Source organism: Dasypus novemcinctus, chromosome 13, assembly GCF_030445035.2.
Source record: "Dasypus novemcinctus isolate mDasNov1 chromosome 13, mDasNov1.1.hap2, whole genome shotgun sequence".
NCBI lineage: Eukaryota > Metazoa > Chordata > Mammalia > Cingulata > Dasypodidae > Dasypus > Dasypus novemcinctus.
Window position 1 is genome coordinate 10,473,247 of NC_080685.1, and position 24,642 is coordinate 10,497,888.

Consider the following 24,642-nt stretch of genomic DNA (forward strand, 5'->3'; position numbering starts at 1 on the left):
GAAAATGAAACATTGGTTTCTTATTTATCTGGAAAAGTAGCATATTTCCTAGAATAACCAAGAGTATTAATCTTTATCTCAGTTTTCAAGGCTTGTTTTACCTTTTTCAAATACAATATTGTCAAAGTACACTGGAGAGTCTCTACTGTACCACAACCTCAGGAATGTCACTTTCAAAAGGGGATTCATCTTGTTCTCCATATGAAAAGGAACTGAAAAGATGACCCAATTGAAAATAAAATGTCAGGGAGTAAAAGAATGATCTTTTTTAAAACAATAAATATTTCATGTCATTAGCACAAAAATCCTTTGATGGGATGACAAGGAAAACAAAACAACAACAAAAGGATGGTTTGAGAACCCATTTATTCCCAGTGAGCCTTTTGGAATTCATGGAACGTAATAGCAACTCCCACCTCTCAATCGTGTGAAGCTGGTAACATTTTTTCATTCCAAGAGATTCATTTTGAACCTCATTTTAATTTTTCAGACCTTGACTCACTCTCTAGACATGCAAATGCAGACGTCTGCCATCTAGTGGCAAACATCATTTTAGCAGTCCAGTGTTTCTAGACAGCAGGGTCAATTATGAGTGAGTTTGTTTTTTTAGAAAAATTTCATCTAAGCCCCACGTTTAAGAAGTGAGATAAAGCAAGGTCGAAAGAAGGTCAAGGGTTTTAACAAAGTCCACACTCCTAGTTGGTCACACTAGCAAAATGGCCATCTCTTCTGATCTTGGCCACCAAGTAGGGTCACGTTTTTTAGAAATTCCCTTGAGAATACTCTTCCAGTCCTGTGGATTTCCATGAAGGCTTATCAATCCCTTTATCCCTAGCACCTATAATTGTTCCTGACACTACTCAGGAACTTAGTAAATTTAATGAACAATGAATGGCCAGGGACAGAGCTGAAAACAGACCAGAAGGTAGGTGGCCTGACTGCAGGGCCTTTTCTACACAGGGATTTCTAAAATCCCAAAGAATGGAGTGATTGTTAATTTTTAAAATTCTTTTAACCATATAATACTACATTAAAAATATTCAACTATTCACCATATTATTAATATACTAGTAGTCTACCTTAAATTTGTAAAGCAGTATTAACTGCATTAGAGAAGTTTTTTTCTTATTATTTGGAGAGCCTCTATAGAGAATACTATCTTTTATTGATGGTCAAAACCAATATATGCCCATTCTTTTAGAACATTCAGATATCAGAGCTATCAGCCTTTTTAGAATATTTTATCTTTGCTTTCTTGAAAACCTATTGTTCAAATCAATAATATATATGATGTATGATGTACTTGCTCAGAAATATAACTTGCTCAGAAATGTAACCCTAAATATAGCATTATACATATGCAAAAATATGATCTGCTAACTATAATCTGATTTATGATATAACTCAAGAACCAAAAAAAAAAAAAGGTTAAGGACTCCCTATACTTGAAATAACAATTTCTGTTTTTATGTCACCTTATGAACACTGCTAGTCATATATTTTTTTTAAGGAAGATATATTTAGATACGGTGTGGTACATTTTATGGAAAGAGTTTCATCTTAACGTAACACCTGAAATCTCAGTCCTTGTTAATTGTGTTTCCACTGGGAAACAGAGCTCCACCCTTCCTCAAAGCCTGGGATACACCCTAAACTGAATATGATTCCTCTTACCAGAGGGAATGGCCTCAGATAATGTGCCCCTTGCCAATCCAGGCTATTAACTCAGAGAAAATGGAAAATGTGTCCCCAGCCCCTTATTTTGGTTATGCTTTAATAGATGGGTCTTTAAAATTTAGCAAGTATAACTATTATCTGAAGTATTTATTTAAAATCCAGATTAATACACCCCTCCCCCTATTCTGATTCAGTCCATCTGGTTTGAATTCCCAAGACTGCATTTTTAACAAGCACCGCAAATGACTCTGGGGCACCTGATCCTGGATCACGGTTTTATAAACATCACCCTAAATCCCTGTGATAGAAACCTTTCCAGAGGTTACTAGGAAGTCCTCAGAAGAGCCAGCTACTTGTGGCAGCTGATGATAATCACTAATGACCACTGGCCAAGTACGGGCCAGCAGAACTATGGTGAGAGCTGCCATATGTTCTGAAAGGACATGCTTCTAAGAAATGATGGGGTCACCACTGTACCCGTTGAACTACAAAGACAATCCTCCAAGGCAAGTGAAGCTCCGAGTGTGAACTGGAGGAATTCTATTATGTTCTGTGTAATATTCATCAGGTACAGTTTACTGTTTGCTAATACTTAAAATGTTTTCCCATTATCAGGATATATTGAAAACTGTTAAACCCAGATTGCTCTTATCGAGAGAACTCACTCAACAACATACTTACTGAGAGTCTGCTTTGTGCCAATCATTGTTTTAGTGATCAAATCAGATAAAAATCTCTGCCCTCACAGGGATCTAAAGCATGATACAACTAAGTGAGCATCTGTGATGTGTAGAGTACTGGATATGGAGAAATAATTAATGGGTGACTCCTGAATAGATACTTTATAGCTAAAGGAAAAGGATGTATTTATACAATTCATTCTAATACAAACGTAGTAAATGTTATAATAGATATGAAAGCAATACATTAAAAGGTACATGGTGATTGAAAGATGAATTTCTTTAGGAAAGCAGGACTCGTAATATTTGTGGTACTCCTATAAGTATTTCTAGGACTGCTCTAGCCAAAGCCGGCGATAGCACACTTCAAGAACTGTGAAGGGTTTCTAGAGAAACCGATGGGCAGGAGACTATAGGTACATCCAAGAAACCTCAAGTAGGCTGAGGTGACAGAGTAAAGGGAGATGGACCTGGAAGTCAGGTAGAAATAAAACTGTAAATGACTTTGACCTCATGATAGAATAGATGAAAGCAAAAAGAGTCTGGAAGCAGGAGACAAGTCAATGCTACTGCACCCATCCAAACAAGAGACAGAAAAGACCTGTACCACGGTAGCAGCAGCAGTAGTGGAAGGGAAGGGATGGATAAGAGTTCAGGGAAAACCAGAGGGATTCAGGACTTCTTGTAAGGGGTGAGGGTAGGGAAAGAAATAACTCAACAGGGTTCAAGCATGAGATGCCAGGATGAGTGTGATGCAATAAAATGATATAGGAAAAATAGAAGGATAGGAGGTGCCTGGTGGATATACTTGTGGAAATGCCTACTATTGTGCCCGAAATGGGTACCTAGACCTCAGAGGAAGAGGAGGTAAGATTTTCTGTGTATGCTGCCGCTTGAGTCACGAGTGCAGTCCGGACTACCAAGAGAGAGAACGCTGAGCGAGAAAAGAGATTTGATTCCTAGGATGTGATTTGGCATGAAAGTAGAGGGGAACTTACACAGTCAAGAGATCCAGGCTTATGGGCATAGTGGCCTGGGGTTGGGAATCACTCAAACTTTGGGGCCTCAGTTTCCTCAAATATAAACTAAGAGGCTCAAGCCAGATCATCTCAAACATCCCTTAAAAGCCTAAATTCGTTGAGGTTGTAGAATCTATGTTGAAGGTAAAGGAAGAACTGGTAAAGGAGACTGAAAAGGAGAATGCGAGAGGTGGGGGAGCTAGGAGAGATCAGCATCTCAGAAGTCAAAGAGTAAAGGAGGACCAATGAATGGAAATGCTGTGGAGAGCTCACATGGACAGTAGGCGGGCGGGGAGGTTTAACTTTGCCAGAGTGTGCTCATGGATAGCATCAGGTGGCAAATTCCAAAGAGCAATAGAGGTTCCATATCCCATGGGATTGGAAAACAAAAAGAAAGAGGGAAAAAACAATCAGAGGGAAGAGAAGTTAGGATGAAAGGATAAAACATAGAGGGGCAAATTGAAAAGGTGCAGAACAAGGAAAGGTGCCCTGAGAGAGGCCAAGTCACATGTCATAATCCAAGGTAAAAGACCCTGCAGAGAAGAGCACATGGAAAATTCAAGGTGGGAAGTGGGAGTTACGAGGGAACAGGAATGAGGTACGGAGCACCAATTCCTCTTGATGCTGGATCTGGAGATGAGCCCCAGATGATATGCTATGGCACAGCCTTCTGATCTGAATACCAGTTTCCTTTTTTCCAGACTGGCATGAATTTGAGGCCTGACATGGTTAGAATTTCTTCAGTGGTTCAACCAGGACTAGTTCTCTCCCCAAAACGGTGGAAACATGTTAGCCCTTCCCAGAATCTGCTTCCGAACTTTCTCTTCAATCCTAGATCCCTGGTTGTTGTTGTTTCTTCCTGGTTCCTTAATTCTGGTGAGAAACACATGTCTCTGTATTATGCCAAAGATTTGAAAGGCAAGATAATGCATAAGCCCTGGAATCATGGACCTTCTCTGCCCTTATTAGCTGATTAAACTGGGTAAATTTCTTTACCTCAGTAAGCTTCAGTTTCCTTTTCTGCATAAAAGTGTATTTAAAGAGTTGTTGATTCAAGGAGATAGTGTCTGAAAATAAATCTTTATAAATTATCAGCAATTGCTTTAAAAATGTTACTTCTTTCCCCTTTATTTTTTTCACTACCCTGTTTAATTTTTTCTCCCTTAGTATCTGGACACATGGGTACATAAATTACATCCTGCCAAGCTCCCAAAGAGAATCTGAGAGGACTTGTATTAAAAGTGAAATTTAAAAAAAATTCTAGGAAAAAATAATATACTGAAAGTCCAGGTAAAACTTGCTATTGTGTTTGGGTATTTTTTTAGGCCTAAGTTTTCTAGTGGCCAATGGGAAAACAGAAAGAAAAAAAAAGATGGCTTAATTGCATCATCTATAATTGCTTTTGTTATTCCAAAATAGGTTCACTTTTTACTGATACTAAATTCTAAAAAACTATTACAATACCTTAAGGAAGAGATATCAAATAAATGATGGACAATGTTTTCAGTGGCTTGATATAAGCTATAAAAATAGTCTTTACATAATTTCTCTAAACCATACAGCAACAGTCTCATACTATCTCAGAGTTGTAGCCCCTTACTGTCTGGCATTCAAGTTTGAAGTTTTTTCTCTATGACACAGAGGCAGTTTTACAGACAACTATATGTTTATCAAACATATACCCCTGCCTTCCCTCTACGAAGGAAATGATTTTCCAAAATTCTACCACATAATTCATCTTTTGAAAAATGACAGATAGGGTAGCAATAGTAGATATTTATCATTAGTGAAGGTTATTTTCCCAAACATGCTTATGTTGATGTTGATTTTGACTTCCATAGGAATTATCCTTTTCAACAAAAGCCTTATATTGTATCTTCAGTTACTGACATTTGAAGACACAGCTCAGATGTTTTTGTTTTTGTTTTTCACATTGCTTCTCCCGAAGCTGTAATTTAACATAAAAGGATTTTGTTAAATTTTGTTAAATCTTTGTTAAAGATTTATGTTGTAATTAACATAAAAGGATTTTGTCGAATCTTTGTTAAAGGTTTTCATTTTTTTCACGAAGTTTGTGTTCATTCATTAAACAAAAACTAGTGTGCATATTATGTTAGACACATAAACAGTAGACATTCGGAATTCAAAATAAGTCACCTGTCCTTCATGAATCTAAAGAATCTGAAAGCTTAAATTTCTACAAACTTCAGCAATCCAAGAGGGCATGTCATCAAGCATGTTGATTTTAATCTGGCATCAAAGATGAGTGACCACTACCTCTTCATGAGTCTATTACCCAAAATTAGTCTGAAGACATGAGAATAGCTTATACCTTCCAGGGCAGAATTTATGTCTTACTCCTACAATCCAAAGTGTACAGCACAACCCCAGGGGAAGAAAAATTGATAAATAAAGATGTGATTAACTGATTAGACATTCAAAGCAAGCATATTTTTGAGTGGATTGATTTTTATTTAGTTATATCAGTCAATCTTTTGGAACACACTGCAAATTTTTAAAATAGGAAGGTGGATTTACATTTAAAGCCAAGCTACAAAAGTCTATTATTATCCCAGTTTTGCAAAAAGGAAATGTTAGGGTATACATAAAAATATCAGATAACTATGAATCAAATGTTAACCAATTATCTTTAGGGGTCTTGGGCCATGGTGGACTTTTATTTTCTACATTATATATGCCCGAAATATGATTTTTGTGTAACACATATTACTTTTATAATGAGGAAAACAGCCAAAACACTATACCTATATATTTTATATGTTGATGCATATATTCAACATTTACAGGGACGATTCTATGCTAGGTGCTTTAGGGCAGTAAGAGACAAATGACACACAGCATCTTCCATCAAGGGTTTCGCTATCTGGTATTGAAAAATAATTAATGTTATGTTCACAAAAAATACAAGACTGAATTTGATCAGTGTCTAACCAAGATTCATGCATAGAAAGAAATGTCCTTTCAAGCAGTCCTTGATAAACTGCTGAAATTGGCACTCATGAAGATGTGGAAGAAAGGGCACTCTGAGAAGCATAATAAAAGATGTGGAGTCAGGAAAAAGGCAGAGGGCATACCGAACAGGAAGTTAGTTCTGAGGGTAACTTGAAGGTAACCTTAAGACGAGACACTGACGAAGGAAGGCCAAGCCACGGAATAAGTTGAATTTGGGTGAAAGTCTTCATGCAACAAGTGAAAGAAGGGAATGACAATAAGGTTTTTGAGGGAAAACTGACCAGATCTTGTCTTTGGTAAGATTAATCTGTATAAAATGGATTGGAAGGAGAAAGTATCGTCCCTGCTATCATCCAAGAAGTTCAGTGAGAGGTATAAAGGTACGGCTTGAGGCATTTCTGGTACATGGGGTCTGATGAGCAACGGGCAGCACTGCAACACGTGAGGGCTTGGGAGAAATGCCCCACCTCAAACTAATGAATGAGAATCTGCATTCTAGCAAAGTCCCTATGTGATTTGAATGCACTTTAGCATTTGAGAAGCACTGAATTAAGGTGTTGGTAGTAGGAAAGAAAAAGCCAACGAGGTTTGAGACACAACTTGGCCAGATTATTAGACCAAGAATTATTAGACTAAATGTGGGGGGAAAGGGAAGAGAATAAAGTAAGATAGCTCAGAAATTTTGAGCTGTAGGATGGCCATGCTATTCATAAAAATAAGAAACCTTAGGAGAAGAATGGATTTAGAAGGAAACCTATGAAGGACACACTATCTATCCGACAAGCAGGGAAGTATGTTCCCTGCAGAAGCCAAGCCAGGTTTGGAGACAAAGAAATGAGTAGGATCTTATGATCCACACTGAGAGGGATTTGAAACCAGGAAAACAGATGGATTTAGGATTTACAAAAGAAGAGGAAGGCAAGGGAGAAAAATGTGGGAGGGGGAGGCAACCAATGCAAAATTCTTGGAAAGCCCCTCATTGAGCAGGAGATGGGGGGTGGGAGGCTGGCAGGAAAAAACAGAGGAGAAGAGGAGAACCAGGAGAGGAGGAGGGGAAGGGAAGTACAATGTTTTAAGAATTAAGGGAAGTTAAAGTGATTGCTAAGAGATTAAAGGTGATGAGACCCGAGGAAGTCACTCATTTTCTAACTAAGAGGTGACCAGTGACCCTTGGAAAACGTTCCTGTGCACACGAGGATGAAAGCCAGAGGTAGGGTTAGTGAGATTAGGGGGTGGTGAATGCCCCTCACGGAGGGTAAAGCACAAGGGGTAAGGATGGAAACGAAAATTCACTATGCCAGAACATCAAGTTGAAATGCCCTTAAACTTTAAAATTTTATGGCTTTCTTGGGAAAGAAAGACCAGAAGTATTCTTATCATAATTCTTCTCAGAATTATTTGGAAGGCAAACAAGCCCAGTGGATAAGAATTAGATTTCTGGTTCAGAATAAGGAAGATCTGTCTCTCAGTGCTCTCTGAAAATGAAACAGACCACTTCGTAAGCATTAAGTTTCCCAAAGCATTCGGACTCTGCATAGTTTAAAGATCACCAAGAGGGATTGACAAAGTAGAAAGGTGTTAATTTACGACATCTAATATCCCCTTCCTGCTGAGATTTTTTTTGAAGTGCTCACATCTCACATGATCATATGCTTCTGGAAGGCAGGCCCCTGACTCACCCTATGTATCTACAACAGAATGTCCACAGTGCCTGGTCCATTAGACCAATCTGATGTGAGAGAGATACCACAGAGATATACTCCCAAGTTACATACACACGCAAACATATTTTTATATATAATAATATGTGTCAATAAACATTTATATTTATAATATAATGTGCATAATACTTATTGATATATGTTCATATTCACTTGAATTAAACAAGTTTTTATGAAAAACATACTTATAAACTCATGAAGTTAACTTCATGGAGAGAATCTTAAAAAATTATACTTGGGTTATTGACAAGTGTCAAATTTAATATTAAAGGAAGTACAAGAAAATAGAGAAGATGTAACTTTAGTTGCTTAGATAAGTTTTCAATTTCTAATAATCAAATTATTTAAGTGGGTTAGATAATTAATCACAGAGAAAGCACAGTGATGGCTACAGTCAAGGACAGCTGGAGGTTGGTGGGTCCTTGGAAGTCTTTGAAAGGACTGAGCTAAGGAGAAGAAAGAGAAACATGGAGGCATTTCCAAAGCCCCCCTGCCCTTCTCCTCTCACACAGGTAATGCCTGTGGCACATATTATTACGGATGTGAGCAAAAAAGGTAGAAAGGATGGGAGGATCATCTCATCCATTTTGTGGATGAGAACTCTTTTCTATGTAAATATTTGAGAGACTTCTACATGAGAGAAGTTGTGCTTTTAGACTATTTCATATTAAGAAAATTCAAAGTCACAAAAAATCACTGAGTTCAATTATTCTGAATGAGTACATATATATCAACTTTATATATATAATTCTTTATATATATATGTGTTTGTGTGTGTATATATATATATGCACACATACATACATGTGGAACATAGAACTCAACAATACCTGAACTTTTTTTTTAGGAGGTGCCAGGGATTGAACCCAGGACCTCGTACATGGGGAGCAGGCACTCAGCTGCTGAGCTACATCCGCTCCCCAAAAACCTGACATTTTTACAGGGGGGGGGATTCTTGGAGTCTATGAAATAACTGTAGATTGGGATCCAGGGGGGTGACCTGACCTGGAGAAACTTCAAATGTCTGTGCAAGGAGGGCTGCTTAGGCAGGGGACGCTGTGTGCGCCCTGATCAAGCACCACACTCGGATGGCTGGAAACAGCAGCAGTTTCTCCTCTCAGTTTTGGAGGCTGGTTCCAGGAAACCAAGGTGCACGCATCAGACCCGGCTTCCTCTCAAGTCTGCGGAGTTTGGCGGCGCCTGCAGCAATCCCGGACATCACTCAGCCTCCCTCGCCCCGCCGTCTCGCCCCGCCGTCTCGCCCCGCCCTCTCGCCCCGCCCTCTCGCCCCGCCCTCTCGCCCCGCCCTCTCGCCCCGCCCTCTCGCCCCGCCCTCTCGCCCCGCCCTCTCGCCCCGCCCTCTCGCCCCGCCCTCTCGCCCCGCCCTCTCGCCCCGCCCTCTCGCCCCGCCCTCTCGCCCCGCCCTCTCGCCCCGCCCTCTCGCCCCGCCCTCTCGCCCCTCTGCCTCCCTCGCCCGCCTCCACCTCCCTCGCAGGCCTCTGCCCTGTTGCCCCGCCCGCCTCCCTCGCCCCGCCCCCTCGCCCGCCTCCGCCCCGTTGCCCCGCCCACCTCCCTCGCCCCGCCCCCTTCGCATGGCCATCTTCTGTCTGTCTCTTGTTCTCCCGGCTGCGTCCACGGGTCCTCTCCCTACGGGACACCGGCCAGGCTGCACGAGGACCCACCTAGTCGAGGCGGCCCTCACGGTAACTACATCTTCAAGCATCCTGCTCACACCCACAGCCCCCGGGGTTGACAAGTGCGGGCATCCTCTTGGAGGGCGCAGTACAACCCCAAACACCAGGCTTCTCTCCAGACTGGACCCCGCAGGCAATTCACGTGAGGAGGGAATATACCGCCAAGCGACAGTTAAAAACGTAGACGAGGGTTATCTGAAACCCTTTTCCCACAGTTTGCAGACAGGGTATTTCTGTCTGAAGACAACTGCGTGGCCTAGCCACCTGTGATCAATTAGGCCACCTCGGCGGGGCACCATCGGGGTACGTCGCCGCCCTAAGTGCGAGGCCCTCCACCGCTGAGGCACAGGCTCTGAAACAGGCCCATGCTGTTTTACTTTTGTTTCAACCCCCTGCATTTTACCTGCGCAGCCGCGGTTGGAGGGCATGGTGGCTGCCCTGGGACGTGTATGCTGGCAGCACTTCCTGCGGTAGAGGTGACTCCAGGCGGACTGTTTTACGGCTTACGGTATGCCCGATTTCAAGGGAACGGTGGGGGCAGGAAATAGGCGGGTTGGCTAGCACAAACGACCTAATGAAGGATTAATTCTGTGGCGGATAGTCAGCAACTCAAATTACAGTGGCCAGGAGGGGTGTGGAGAACCGTGATTTGATCCTGCCAACAATGACAGACAAGGAGATTTTATTTGCCCAGTGAACTTGGCAGCACAAGTCTCCAGGCAGAAATGATACAAGCCGAGGGTGGCTGTGCCTGAGTTCCGGCAGGTCTGTCCACACTGGGGATGAATCAGAGGCTGAGACTAGATAGAATGGGGAGAAGTTCTTGCTCCTGGAGGAAAGTCCTCGGCAAGAGGGATGCTCTCAAGGTCACAGTCAAACTCTTTCCAACAAGACTTTAATTCAATACTGAAAATACAAATTGAAAAACACAAGCGTAGCCTAGTCCTATGAAATGGCAAATAATGATAGTTATTAGAGAAACTGAGTCGACCTGGATGGGCATGGGAGTGACTAGAGGTAACTAGATTTAGGGAGGGTAAACCAACCAAGGACTGCCTGGGGAAGGCAAGGGCTCTTGGGAACAGTCTATGATGCACCTACCAGCTACTGTCTGTCTAGTTTCTATTTAGTAGTTGTTTTTCACCATTCTCTCCTCTCCAAGTGTTCAGACTCTCCTTGGCCTCAGGATGAGCTGGCACAATTGGTGGGAAGATGGCAGAGGCTCAGTTTCTGCCTTCTGTTGGCTTCCCGTCACAGCTAGCAGATTCCAGGTCTATGTCAATGTGGCAAGCTGCAACTGCAGCCTCAGCTATGCAAATCTAAGGTGAAAGTCACCCAGAGTACTTGGTCCCCAGGAAGGTATGAGCAGGAAGTTTCAACAGGTGGGAGAACACAAACTGCCAGCCTGGACAGCCAGTCAGGTGCCTGGGGAATCTGCAAGCTGCCCAAAATTCTGGACCAGAAGAACACACGACAGCCAAGTACAGAGCCAGGGGGGACACCAACACACTGGCTCTCTGCTCCACATCAAGGAAAATTGAGGTGGGTATGTGTTCAAATCCTGCCTTGCATTTTCATAGTGCTTTAGATTTTGTTCAGAAATCCTCCAGCTGCATTAAGTCATTTGACCCTCAAAACCACCTTGTGATGTGGACAGGGTAAATACTGTTATCTCCATTTGTAACACTGGGAAAGAAATGCTTTAGGAGACATCATAGCTTTTATATAAGGCACATTGTGATTCAATATTTTCAATTCAAAATTAGTCCTTTCTTTGTGTGAAGTCAGTGCATACTGCCCGGATAACGCAACATTCAGGAAATGTAGAATGCTCACAGAGCCCTCCAGGGGCTGTTTCCACATCATTCTCACCTGCACAGCGCTGTGTGGACTGCTGGTGGGAGGGAGAAGTACAGTGATTCTCAGACCAAGTTGGGAATCTGCTTTGAATTCCATGTGAACAAGGACCATTTCCTTAATGGAGCAGACAGGGTCTAGCAGACACCAGAAATTAACTTGCAATTTGACAGGCTTTGTCTCCTGTCAGATTCGTGAGATAATCTCGCCATAATTATTACCCCATATCTAAATTTTTCATTGAGGTTGAAATCGTATCTCAAAGGATAAGGATTTCAGGATAGTGATTTCCCAAGCACTTCAAAGACATCCCATCAGTGAAAGCACTTGAGTAAGCACTTCATTACACTGGGTGATGTTTGAAAGTCAACATGGCAGAGGAATAGTTTTTGATTGGAGCCATACACACCTTATTCATTTTCTTCCACAGAGAAAACATATGTTAAACTCACAACTGTATTGCATAAAAGCAAACACTGCCAATTACTCACTGGTACTTCAGAATCACAATGAGAGGACGAGGCTATTAGTCATAATATATTATGACATAAAATTAGATTCTATAAGGGAAGGGCAGATGCATGCCGCTCAGTCTCCAGCTTCCTCTGATTCACAGTTCATTCAGCTCATCATCTGCAGTGCCACTACACCACAGCTGTTCTCAGTGTAAACTTCCCTGCACAGCAAACAAGACCCAGTTCCTTAATACACGGAAAACGTCCAGGCCATTTAGGAGTAAGCAACTCATTCTGCCAACGGTAACAGTGTTATTAGGCAAGAACAGTATGTTGGCTCAGGAAATCACAGAGGAAGTTTTAGGTGAAAACCTGCAAGAAATTTATTACTTTATAATTTTCTTATACAAAAGGCAACTTTGCTTTTAATCATATCACTCAGTTTTCTGTTTATTCAAATTACTGGCCTGGAGCCAAGCAATTCTACTTCTGCCAATTTCGCGTTTTTCCAGGCTTATTTTCAACAGGTTGCCTGCAATTAAGACGCTAAAATAGCATTAAGAGAAGTTCATATTTTTATACATCATAGCTTAAAATAAAAAGCAAATTTTCTTTTTTGGAAGAAAATAATCCACTTCTCTTTATAAGGTAAAGAAAATGAGAAGGTGCACTCTAAAAACCTTTTAAGCACGCCTAGATAACTAACACCAGTAAATAATTCTTTAGAAATGACATTTTATTTTCTTCCCTGGAAGAAAAAGAGTAATGAATATTTATACATTTCCCTAAACTTTAGATGAAAGTTTTCTAAATAAGTTTAAATGTAGGTTTCATACAGAGCTACTTACTATAAAATATAAAACTCTCAGCCTTTCTCTAAATCTTGAGGAATTCCATGCGTCTCTTTGCTGAAGTACACTTTTCTCTTACAATTTTCCAGGCGAAAGATTTACATCGTCAACTCCCTTTAAGATTTAATTTCTAGCTGATTTTCTTTTACAAATATCAAGTCCATTTGAAAAAGATATTTGCCATTATTTTAAAATGTAACAGTATTTAGTATATCTTATTCATGCTAAATGCAATCTCACACCATTCCCCCAAATTTGAAGTCAATACTTTAAAACACCCTACAGAAAGCAGCCGAAATAAGAACTGCAATTTGATTAAAAATTTAAATTAGTAATTTAAGTTAAACTTATTTGTCCATATGGAAACCATTTCCAAAATAAAGTGCTCTCTAACTCAACAATAGCTAATTGCATATTAAGCTAATTGAGACAAACCAAGTAAACAAAATCTGAAGATGGGTTACTCAGTGCTACCAGTGTACGACCCACACTCTATTGCAGTTTCATGTTGGAAAACCCAGTGCAGACGTCCAGGCGTGATCCACCCACATTTATACCTCCCAGCACCAGCTCCTGTACCAAGAGGGTGCACCCCACACGCATCTATCCCATGACATCTGGAAGAGAAAGCCATTTTCTGATTTCTGATGAGTATTCTGCCATGAAAAGCCTGCCTCTCGGCATGGATTTGTTCTAGGGTCAGCTCTTCCCTTTCGGAAGTGCACATTCTTAAGCAGGGCATCTCTCCGAAGTAAATCCACGGGCATTGTTTCAAACACGGGAAATGGTGGCGAATGGTTTATGTAACATCATCTCCCGATAGAAAAATGATTGGGGGCTACAGAACCATTGAACACACTGTTAAAAAACATTTTCAAACAGCAACCCCGAAAGAGCCCCAAAATGGGGAATCCGGGTTTCGGTCTGGTTGGAACTCCGAAGCCAAGAGCGAAACGAAAGGACCTGCCTTGCAAAATGTAAAGTGAAATAACCTGCGTCCGTAACGCGCTCACTCTGATAAATACTTGGCCCTGCCAAGGCGGAGGGCCCTCCTTCCACCCTGCAAACACCCGCGGCGGGACACGCACGTCTCCTTCTAGCCATCGGCCCGGGGCACAGGTCACTGGCGGGCACGCGAGCCCTCGCGTTCTTGACAGCCGTCCCTATGAAGGCAGGTCCCGAGCCCCTGCTCCCTCCACCGCTCCGAACCTGCGTGTAAGGAAGAGCGGCACCCCCGCGCGCGGCACGCCAGCCCCACACGCACCCCGCCGAGCAGCCCCTGAGTTAACTGTCGCGGCCGCCGCCGCCCCCGCCCGTGTCGGGACACGCAGAAAAGCACCCGGCTGGAGAGGAGCCGCGCGGGGCGAGGGCGAGGGGTGGCGGACCCGGGGCAGGCGACGCCGCTCCGCGCGTCCCAACTCCGCCTGGGTCGGCAGAGACGCGCGCCGAGGCCGTCCCTCCGCGCAGGTGTGACTCTTCCTTTGGCCCCTGGCAGGTCCTAGGCACGAGAGGCCCCGCTGCGAGGACAGCGGGTGTGCCTCAGTCCTGAAAGCCGGAGGAAAGCGGCGAGGGGGGGGCCACACGCGCGCGCACACGTGCGCACACACAGCCCGGCAGTTTGGTGGCCGTGACACCTGGCGCCCGGGGCCCGGCCCCGCGGGGGGAGCTCGCCGAGGCGAAGGGGCGCGGGCGGGGACCCCGGCATCGCTCGGGGCCCCTGCTGCCACCCCGGCCTCGGCCACCGTCGGCCCGGGAGCCCCCACTGGGCAGCAGCTCGCGCCCTCGAGCGCCCCTCTCCCCGAACACACGAGCAGCCCCCTCCGCTCCCCGCTTTCGAAACTCCCACAGCAACGACATTTTCCCACCCGCGCCGAAAACTTTTTTGCCCCCGTTCGCAGCGCGCCCAGGCGTGAAGCCGGGTCAGCGGCTGCGGCCACCCGCGGCGCCCCGGGAGCGGGCGCCGTGTCCTTACCTGGCCGCGGCGCTCTCCAGGTGGCCGTCCCGCGCCGCCGGCCCCGCGCCCCTTGGTCGCCTCGGGCTCGCGGAGCGCCAGCGTCCTCCTCCGCGACGCGGGTCGCTGCCCGGGGCCGCCCTCGGGCTCCTCGGCTCTCCTCACCGAGGCAGGCGGACGAGGAGTGCGGGACTTCGGGGCGGCACCGAGCTGGCCCCGGCGTGCGCCCCCCGGGCAGCCGAGGCCGCGCGTCACATGCCGCCTCCGGGCAGCGGCGGCGACACCTGCCCCGCGGCCGCGCTCCCGGCTCGGCCCCGCCGCTCACGCCCTTTTGTCCCTCCGTCCAGCAGCCCACCGCACTCCCGCGTCCTTCCTCCTGCCTCGCCTTCACGTCTCCTCCTTCAGCGTGTCGGCTTCCCCCCGCAAGCAGCCCCAAGTGGCAGGCAGGTCCTGTCCCCCTCACAAACTCTTCCTCCGCCGGCTGGCGGCGATCGCGGCCGCCGCGCCGCTCCTCCTCCTCGCCTTCCTCGCGCCGCGCCTCCTCCTCCTCCTCCTCCTCCTCCGCCCTGGGCGGCCGGCGAGCGGGAGAGGCCCCAGCCGCTGCGGGAGCCCCGGGCCCGCGGGCTCTGAGCATGCCCAGTCGGCTCGTGGAGGCGCACCCGCTCCCGCGTGCGGGCCCAGAGCCGGGAGACCCCAGGGCGCCCCGAGGGTGCGCGCCCGAGGGGCGGGGGACGCGGGAGGGAAGAGAGCCGCACCCAGCCCGCACGGCCCCACGTGTTTCCTAACTGTGCTCCCGAGCTTCAAGGACAGATTGGGATGGTTCCTTTAGTTTTTGGGCTCTTGTGATTTGATTCTCCTGGACTGTTTAGAAGGATTGGAAGGAAGCCAGTTCTTTGCGCACAACTTAGTGATGAGAGAGCACCAGCTCAGTTACAATTTAATGCCCACTCGAAAACCTCTGCCGAGGGGCCTGGCCCAGCCGATTTTTTGATATTTCTTGAAAGTTCCTTTAGGCCAGGGCTTCCTAACCAGGGGCCCACAGACCCACAACGGGTCCGTGGAAAGATTTCAGGGGGTCCGTGAGCTTTGAATTGAAAATTCAAAAATAGCCATCATTCTTGCAGGGACATGTTGATGCAGGTGTGATATATTTACTAAGTAATTCACAGTATAGTGTGGGCTTACCGTGATTTGTATTTTGATGTCGTGTGCTCTGAGTGCAGTGGATAACTGCCTGCAAAAAATATTGGTAAGGATGGCGGAGGTGGTTTTATGGCACCGTGGGAAAGCTCGAATTCCAAAATGTTTGCCAAAAATGACTGATTGAAAGATATTGAACAGATGTGTGGGGTTATCAGGTATTGAAATTATGGGAAAGTTGTAAAACGTAATTTTGGATAATCCTAAAATGTCATTTAGCGATACGCTCATGTTGAGTGTCATGAAACTATCCGCTACTACGTTCTGAGAAGGGTCCTTGGTTTTCACCTGACTGGCAAAGGGGTCCATGGGACAAAAACGTTCAAGACCCGTGCTTCTTGCAGAACAATCTAGTAGAATACGTTTTGTTTTTTCCAAGCCGAGCAATTTGCACCTTAGAAGAAAATGAAAACATTCATGTAAAAGACAGGGCACATGCACACCCACACACGAACCACACACGCTCACACACTTTTTTTAATCAGAAAATTAAAGGTAAGATCTTACTACCAGAGGGTTTTAAAGCTCATCTATGACTCTAGAGGAATGAGAAGCTGCAAATAATAATAATAATTTCAGACTATATTCTTACCAGCTAACCGAATATGGAAAAAGTGATGACATGCCAAAGAGGCCCCTGCTGAGCACTCTGAATATTTTTTTAAAAGAGGATGTAAGAAAAGTCAGTACGAAGATGGTAATGGTAGGAGAATTACATTAGAAAGGACAAACGTGATAATTATCAAGAAGAAAGAAAAGGAGGCGAAAAGGAGAAATTGTTAGATTACAGGATGAACTGAAACTTTAACAATACTAAAGGCAACAAAATGATTTATTAATTCTATTTGGCTCACCAAGACGAGCAGGAAAAGAGCTGCTCTTTGAGAACCTAAGTAAAGTTAAGAGAAGAGAAAATTAGAAGTATTTAAATTTCTTTCTGGATCTATGTCCTCCCTTAAATAGGGGAGAAGAAACTAAACGTTATTTAGAGAGAATGGAGGTCATAATGGGGGAGAATTAGTGAGAAAGCATGTGGCTACTGACATGAACTCAATTCCCCAGGCTCAGCTGAAGCATGGGCCTGGCACTGGAAGGAGGGGAGCCTTGCTGTAGCAGGACCCTGCTCAGGTGGCAGAATGTTCACTGCCCTGTTTAGCTGCCTAATCTTCAAAACGGACATTCAAACCAGTATTTTATCCCCCAGTTAATAAAGGACATAAGGCAGGAATTTCAGGAATTAAGTAAATTGCCTATTATACAGCCAGTAAGAGGTTTGAATTCAAATGTAAATGCAAATTCACATTTGAATGTGAATTCAAATGCAACTATAGCTTTCTCATTCCATAAAATTCATATTTGCCTGTGGGGACAGGGGTCTGGTCAGTAATGTTTGGTGAACCCATAAAGAGCAGACAAAGGACCAGTTTTCTAGAAAAAAAGACAAAAGGTAGACAAAATGGTATTTCGATCTTTGGCCCTTGGCAACTGTATTCTAGAAAAGACCATGGAATAATTTTGTGAATAATTAGAAAAGAAACAGCTAAGATTTTGCAAAAATATTAGACTAATCTAATTTCTCTTTGAAAATAGCCCCTAAACTCATAATAATGTCAATGGTAAAGGTATGGTGTTTTCTGATTCCAGACAATCTTCTCTTCGTAATTATAGACTAGATAAATGTAGATTGCATGTTTGTATTGAACAAACTGCAAACTAGGCATTCGAGCAGAATTTCCCTACAGGTCTTAGTAAGTGGACCCGTGCTGGGTTCGTTCTGAGCTCGGTGTCAAGCAGATTTACCAAGTTAGAGGAAAACATGAACAGGAAACATTAGACTTGAGCATGAGCCAAACTAGAGGCAGTGCTAATTTATAAGATGGCAGAAACCAAAACGCCAAGACTCTTTCACTTTGGAAGTTGATCCCAGACAAAGAAGATAAACCAGAGTTGACATACATTTTGAAATCCTACATTTTAAGTTATTTTTTTAAAATCCCAGCATAGGATTTATTAATTTATTCAGTTATGAAATGAGACTGTTTACAGCCAAGACAATTAGCTAGTAGTACACTTACCCTTCTATTGTTAAATAACTGTAAAACCTAGTCAAAATATATAAAGCAATATTTGCAGTTATGAACAGCAAACAAATGGGCTGCAAACTTTGAGTGAGAGGAGACATGGAAGATGTGACCGTTTGAGATTATTTTTGTGAATCCCAAAAAGGGAAAGATTATGTTTGTAAACTTCTCTGTTCCTGTGGGTATGATACCCTTGGATTGTATTAAATTCAGTGAGGGGCCTCTGACTAAGTTTACTTGATAAAAACCAATTAAGGGCTTCTGATTGGGCTCCATCAGCAAGGTGTGAGCCAGGTTGAGTCCCTGCCCCCTTGGTGGGCTGATATAAATGAACACTTAAGAAGATACGGGAAGAGGAGAGAACCCTGTCATTTTGATCCGGCCATGTGACAGCAAGGAGAAGACTCAAACAGCATAGGCCCTGGGGAGATGAGCCATTTGCCTGATAGCTTACAGTTGACGTTGGAAAGAGAGCCTAGGTTTCCACCTGTGCCAGGAGACAGAGGAAGCCCAGAGAGACAACCCTGTGCCAGCCTGCAGTTGAGAGAGAAGCAGCCCAGAGAGGAAAGCTCAGCCCTCGCAGAGGTCAGCGGCCATCTTGCTTCAACACATGGCAACTGACTTTGGTGAGAAAGTAACCTTGAGTTGTACTCTTCAGGGCCTTGTACCTGTAAGCTTCTACCCCAAATAAATACCCTTTATAAAAGCCAACAGATTTCTGATACTTTGCATTGGCTCCCCTTTGACTGACTAATACAGAAGATTAGCCCATTTCCTCCTTTTTTTTTTTTTTCAACAAAAATGTAGGGAACTCAAGAACAAGCAGGAAGCTGCATTCTCACCAGATGGAGGAGGCATAGCTAAAAAATTGGGAGCTACCAAGGAAGCTGAGATTTGGGGAGCATAGAAGCAAAAAGGGGTGGGGGGTCATGGAGAGAAAACAATGAATGGAAAACAACTTGAAAATTCTGCTCAGTTCTTTGGCTAAATTCTGGCTGCTTGTGCACAGGGGCATGACTCTGGAGGACAGGTCTCTTAAGAAACTGAGATGTCGTAGAGCTCTGAAGACCACACCATTTCAGTGCCATGTTGGACTTTGGTCCCAACCAGAATGGAACACCTTGGCCAGTTAGTTGAGACCTTTGGAAGATTACTCACTAGATGTAAGGATTATATTCGAGAAGAAAGAATAAAATTAAAATAGATTTTCTCTAACAAAACTATAACCGGGCCTTTGCCACCAATAATTTAACTGCCTGCTAGAACACAACTCAGAATTCTTTAGAGCACAAAAACCTAAACTAGAACATCTACAAGCTCAGCATGCAATTAAAACTTACTAGTCTTACAAAGAGGCAGAAAAATGAATAGTGATTATAAGATAATTCAGTCAATAGACAGAGACCAAGAACTAATCCAGATATTGGAATTAAATTACAGGACTAATCTTTTGGAATTAGTCCTGTAGATAAAGATATTTACAGGACTTGAAAGTAACTGTGATTAGTTTGTTAAATAAAATACTCTAGAAATGGGCAAATACATGAAAGACAGAGATTGACTTTAAAAAAGAATCACTGAACTTTGTTGAACTGCTAAATTAAGAACTAATTAGATGGGTTCAAAAGAAGGCTAAGTACAGCAGACAATCACATTGATGCTCTGAAATGCAAGTCAATGGACAATATCCAGAAAGAGGAGAGAGAGAATGGAACAGAAATAATAATTGAAGAAATAATGGCCAAGAGCTTTCCATATCTGTTGAATATCAGCTGAGAGATTCAAGAGGCTAGAGAATCCTAAAGCAAAGAAAATGCAAAGGAGACCCATGATAGTCTAATTGCTGAAAACCAAAGATGCAGAGAAAAATGGTAAAGCAGCCAGAAAAAAAAAATCACCTTCAGGTGAACAATGTGAATGAACACTGCCTTCAACAGAAAAATAATGGAAGCCAGAAAACAATAGGAAAACATATTTAAATTACTGAAGGGCACAATTCCTATTCCTAAAAACTATCAAACTAGAGTTCTATGCCCACTGATTCCAAGCTCAGTTTCAACCATGGAGAGAGAGTTGCATGATTTCCAATTTGCCGTTAACTTCTAGGGTTTAGTCCTACAGGGGCACCAACCAAATGTTTGATATGGTTACCAGGGACCCTCCTTCTTGGCTATTTTTTGAACCTCAATTTTGGTTTTCCCAGCAAGAAGAGATTTCTTAATACTCTGCTCCACTGCTTAACATTGTTATCCCTGATTTCTGCTCAGCTTTCAGCAAGTTGGTTCAGGGAGACATTGTAATTGGCAAATGCAGCTAATTGAAAGGTGGTGTATGCAGCATGTCAGATTGACCTAAATGTGTTTTCTTCCCTGACATTTTGGTCCCTGATTCCAGGTTGCACTGGGAACAGTTCAATGCCTTCGATTTTTAAAAATCTTATCTGTAATGTTTAGTTGTTCTTCAGAAGGTTGGTCGATTCAGTGATGGAAGTCAATAATGGAGTTTTGTAGTTGAAGGTTATTTATTCAACGAGTCCAAAACCATTTTAAGTTAAGGATCAGCATTGTATAGGGAAGGCTTTAAATGTAGCTGTTCTACCTTCTACTCTGGCAGGCCAATTTTTGACTCATGTAATCAATAAAAGTAGTCATAACGAATAAATGAAAATACAAATTAATTGTAAAAGAGCAGAAATTCTTTCAAGACTCTCAGTTGGGGAGCTGTCACTGATAGTAGTAACGTGAGTATTTTAACATTAGTCGCTGATTTTTTTTAGCCCTGTATCTGTGCCTTCTGCAGTGGAATGGACATGCTTTTTAAGAAATGTACCCTTTAGTAAGCAATATGTCTGTGCATGTTTTGTCTGCTTTTACTGAATGTCAAAATTAAACTATCTTCAAAGATAAAACCATGCATACAAGCAGACGAAATCAATTTCTTATCTCCGAACTCTCTCAAGCTCAGTTAAGGTATACTGCTTCAGGATTTTGGGGGAGAGGATGTAGAGTCACAAACACTACTGAAATTAGAAGTCACCACATATCATTCTTTCATATTGACTCCAATTGTTATTTTGTAAACTTCCTCTAAGTTTGGTGTACCTTTCAATTGTTTCTAAAGACATTTAGACATTAAATCTTTCCCAGCCTTCCACCGTGTCTTTTCTGAGCCTCTCTTTATTTCTGTACTCATCCCCAAATTCTGCAACCAGCTCAGTCTTCTTAACATGATCCACTCTAACAGAAACTATTATGTTTTCAGTCTCTTCCCAGTTATCAGAATGTATTTTATTTGGGACTTCTTCATAGTGATCAGTGCCATATTGCTACAATTTTAAGTTTAAGGAATGGATGGAGTGAGTGAAGTATGAAGTTTCCTTGATATGAAACTTTGACCAAATTAGACCAGATAAAGTTTCAGATTTGTTCCTTCTAAAAAGGTTTTTTTTTTTTTTTTTTTCAGTTTTACCTTAATAGACAGTAAATGGTGCTATGGAAAGAAATTGAACCATAAGTCAGAATTCCCCCATTCACTGGACAACTGCTTGTTGAATGTCACCTGTGCTAGGCCCTATTACTGGAGATACTAAGATGAACAGAATGAGCACATGCTTTTGACCTATGAGAGAGGGACAGAGAGAAGGAGAGACAGCAAAAAGAGTGGGTATAGAATAATGATTAAGAGTTTAGTTTCTGTAGCTCAAATCTTGTATCTCCCACCTAACAACTTGTCGAGTTACTGAATTTACCCCTTTAAGGTGCAATTTCTTAAATTATTACTTAAAAATTGGGGAAAGCTCCTATCCCAGTACCTGAGACACAGTAAATATTAGCAATAAAAATAATTTAAATCCTAAAGTTTAAATTGATGACATCACAATTAAATAGCTAGAAGCATGGTTTAAATCATACCCACAAATTTTTAGAAGGAATGAAAATGACTTCTGAACACAACAGATGTGAAGTGGTTGAGTGATAAAGTGGTGAGTGATGAAGCAAGGCTTCAAGGGACAGTCTGAAGCTCTTCCACATCTGAATAGACAAGAAGAAGTTATCCAGAAAATTAGAAAAAGAAAGAGCAGCCCTGACAGGAAGGATAATGGGAATGATGGCATGGTAGTAATATTCAGCAGGTATCTGGAGAACTAAAAGCTGTTCGATACTGCCAGCGCGGAGTATTTGGAAAGTAAGTGTCATGTTTGCTGGCAAGACACATGAGAGATAAACTCTTGAAGATTTGGTATTTTGGTAAGGTATTTTGGGTTTGGTATTTTGATAAGGTATTTTGGGTTTCATCTTGCAGTTAAGGGAGAGACAGAGGGTTTTTGCAGGGAGATGAAATGGGCAGTTGTGTAAAATATGGGCTATAATTGACATATAATGAAGTATAATAAATTTAAAGTATGCAATTTGGTAAGTTTAGTATGTATACATCCACAAATATGGGCATGTGTGTCTGTGTGCATATGTATGTAAATATACACACACGTATATGTGTGTGTGTGGATATATATATATATATCTCCATGAAACCATAGCCACAATCAAGATAATGAGCATACTTATCCCCTCAAATTTTTCTCTGAGTCTTAAGTAATTTCTCCCTCCTGCCTCTCTTTGTCCCTCACCCCACACTCTTCCCAGGCAACCACTGATTTGTTTTCCAGAGTTTTATGAATACAGTCATACAGTCTGTTCTCTCTTCTTGGTCTGGCGTCTGTCGCTCAGCATAGTACTTTGAGATTTATCTATGCTATAGCATTTACCAGTGGTTAATATCCTGTTTTAGAGCTGAGTAGCACCATTTGTTTATTTGGATGTTGATAGACTTTTGGGTTCTTTCCAGGTTTCGGTTGTTACAAAGAAAGGTTCTATGAGCATTTGGTACAACTCTACTTATGGGCATATGCTTTCTTCTTCTCTAGGCTAAATACCTAGGAGTGGAAGGGCTCAATCATACAGAAGATGTATGCTTAACTTTTTTTAAACTGCCGAACTGTAACATTTTACATTCCATCAGTAGTATAAGAGAGTTCCAGTTCCTTACGAACACTTCCTCATGGTTACATTTTTAAATTTTAGGCCTTCTATAGGTGTTCAGTGACATTTATAGTGGTTTTTATTTGTATTGCCCTATGACTATTGGTATAGAGCATCTTTTCATGTGCATTTTTGCATCTTTGGTAGAGTGTCATTTCAATCATTTTACCTATTTTTTTCTTATTTCTGACTTTAGCAAATTCCTTGTATATTCTGAATATGGAGGATGAAGAGAGGAATCCTGATGGAGCGATTTCTTGGAGGCAGAAAGGTATGTAGTCATGGGATTGGTTAAAGGGAGCTGGCAAATTGTCTTCCACCAACGCAGGGGGGAAGTCAAAGATAAGCATGAATCTAGACGGTTCAATATTCAGAGCATCTTACCATTCTCATTCCACTCTATGAGGAAGCTTTTGCCCCTCTGTGGCTTGCCTCAGGGGTTTTTCAGTGTGGTTGCGTATTTCCAGCTAAAATGTTACCCAAGTACATGGTGCTACTCCAGTAGAGGTGGTCTTAACACAAATGGGAAAGAAGGAACAGGCTAGAAGTTTTTAGAAAGCAGGAGAAGAAAGGTTAGGGCACAGTAGCTATAGTGACTAGTGGGGATTTGGTAAAGTTTTAGGAATCTTGCTATTTATAGAATCATTTTGTTGCAGCAAAGCCAGGAGTTCTGAACCACAGAAAAACCCAAAACTGGCTCTCAGGAGAAGTAGAGACACAGATTTATTACGCACGGGCCCAGAGGAGAGTCAGTCTCCAAATTCTGAGCCCCATTTTTCAGTTTTCATAGGTATATATAGGATTTCATGTGGGATCAGCATGACTTTTGCTCATTGGCTAACACGTTGCTAGATGAAATTTTGCGAGCAGGGTTACTGAAGCAGAAGGCAGGTGCAAGGTTGTGCGCTGATTTACAGAAGTGGGGGGCGGGGGGATGTCACTCGTTTGACACCTTCCTGCTAGGTCATGTTTTCACAGGCTGATTTACAGAAACGGTGCAGGTGTGATTCATTTGATATTTTCCTGCAAGGCCATGCCCTACCAGGCCGATCCACAGAAGCCGGGGCAGGAGTGACTTGTTAGATACTTTTGCAAGGTTGTGCTTTTCATTTCTCGACAGTTTTGCTGTGTTATTCAATGCTTTTGAACTAAATGTTGAGTTTCTTTTACATCCTAAACTCCTTTGGTACTGACCTTAAGCCAAGACTTAAATATACACGCAACCATTTGGGGTTGGTGATGTGGCCGTGATGAGAGGTATGATGTAATGACTAAACGGAACTCACACGAGGTAGGAGGCAAGGGCTCCCTGATAGTGTGGGAGGTGGGATTTCAATAGAGCGTAGGGAGAACAAGCTGGGGGGGGAAAAAAAAGTAAACTTTTTAAGGGTTGCTTTTAGGGCTCAGCTGAGTTTCAGTGCTGTCAACTGTGGAGGTTTTGTAG

General features: G+C 42.9%; 1 protein-coding gene across 3 annotated transcripts in view; it reads right to left on the reverse strand.

The window, feature by feature from the left end:
• CHRM3 (cholinergic receptor muscarinic 3) overlaps positions 1 to 15,452 on the reverse strand; it is a 480,908-nt gene extending 465,456 nt beyond the window's left edge. For 2 of the 3 annotated variants that reach the window (XM_004473141.4, XM_004473140.4), the window contains exon 1: positions 14,900 to 15,452. The gene's annotated coding sequence lies outside the window, so the exon portion shown is untranslated. Of the gene's footprint in view, positions 1 to 10,167; positions 10,359 to 14,899 lie in introns of those variants that run through there. The other variant, XM_071207360.1, reaches the window with a different exon arrangement.
• Positions 15,453 to 24,642: the final 9,190 nt, after the last annotated feature.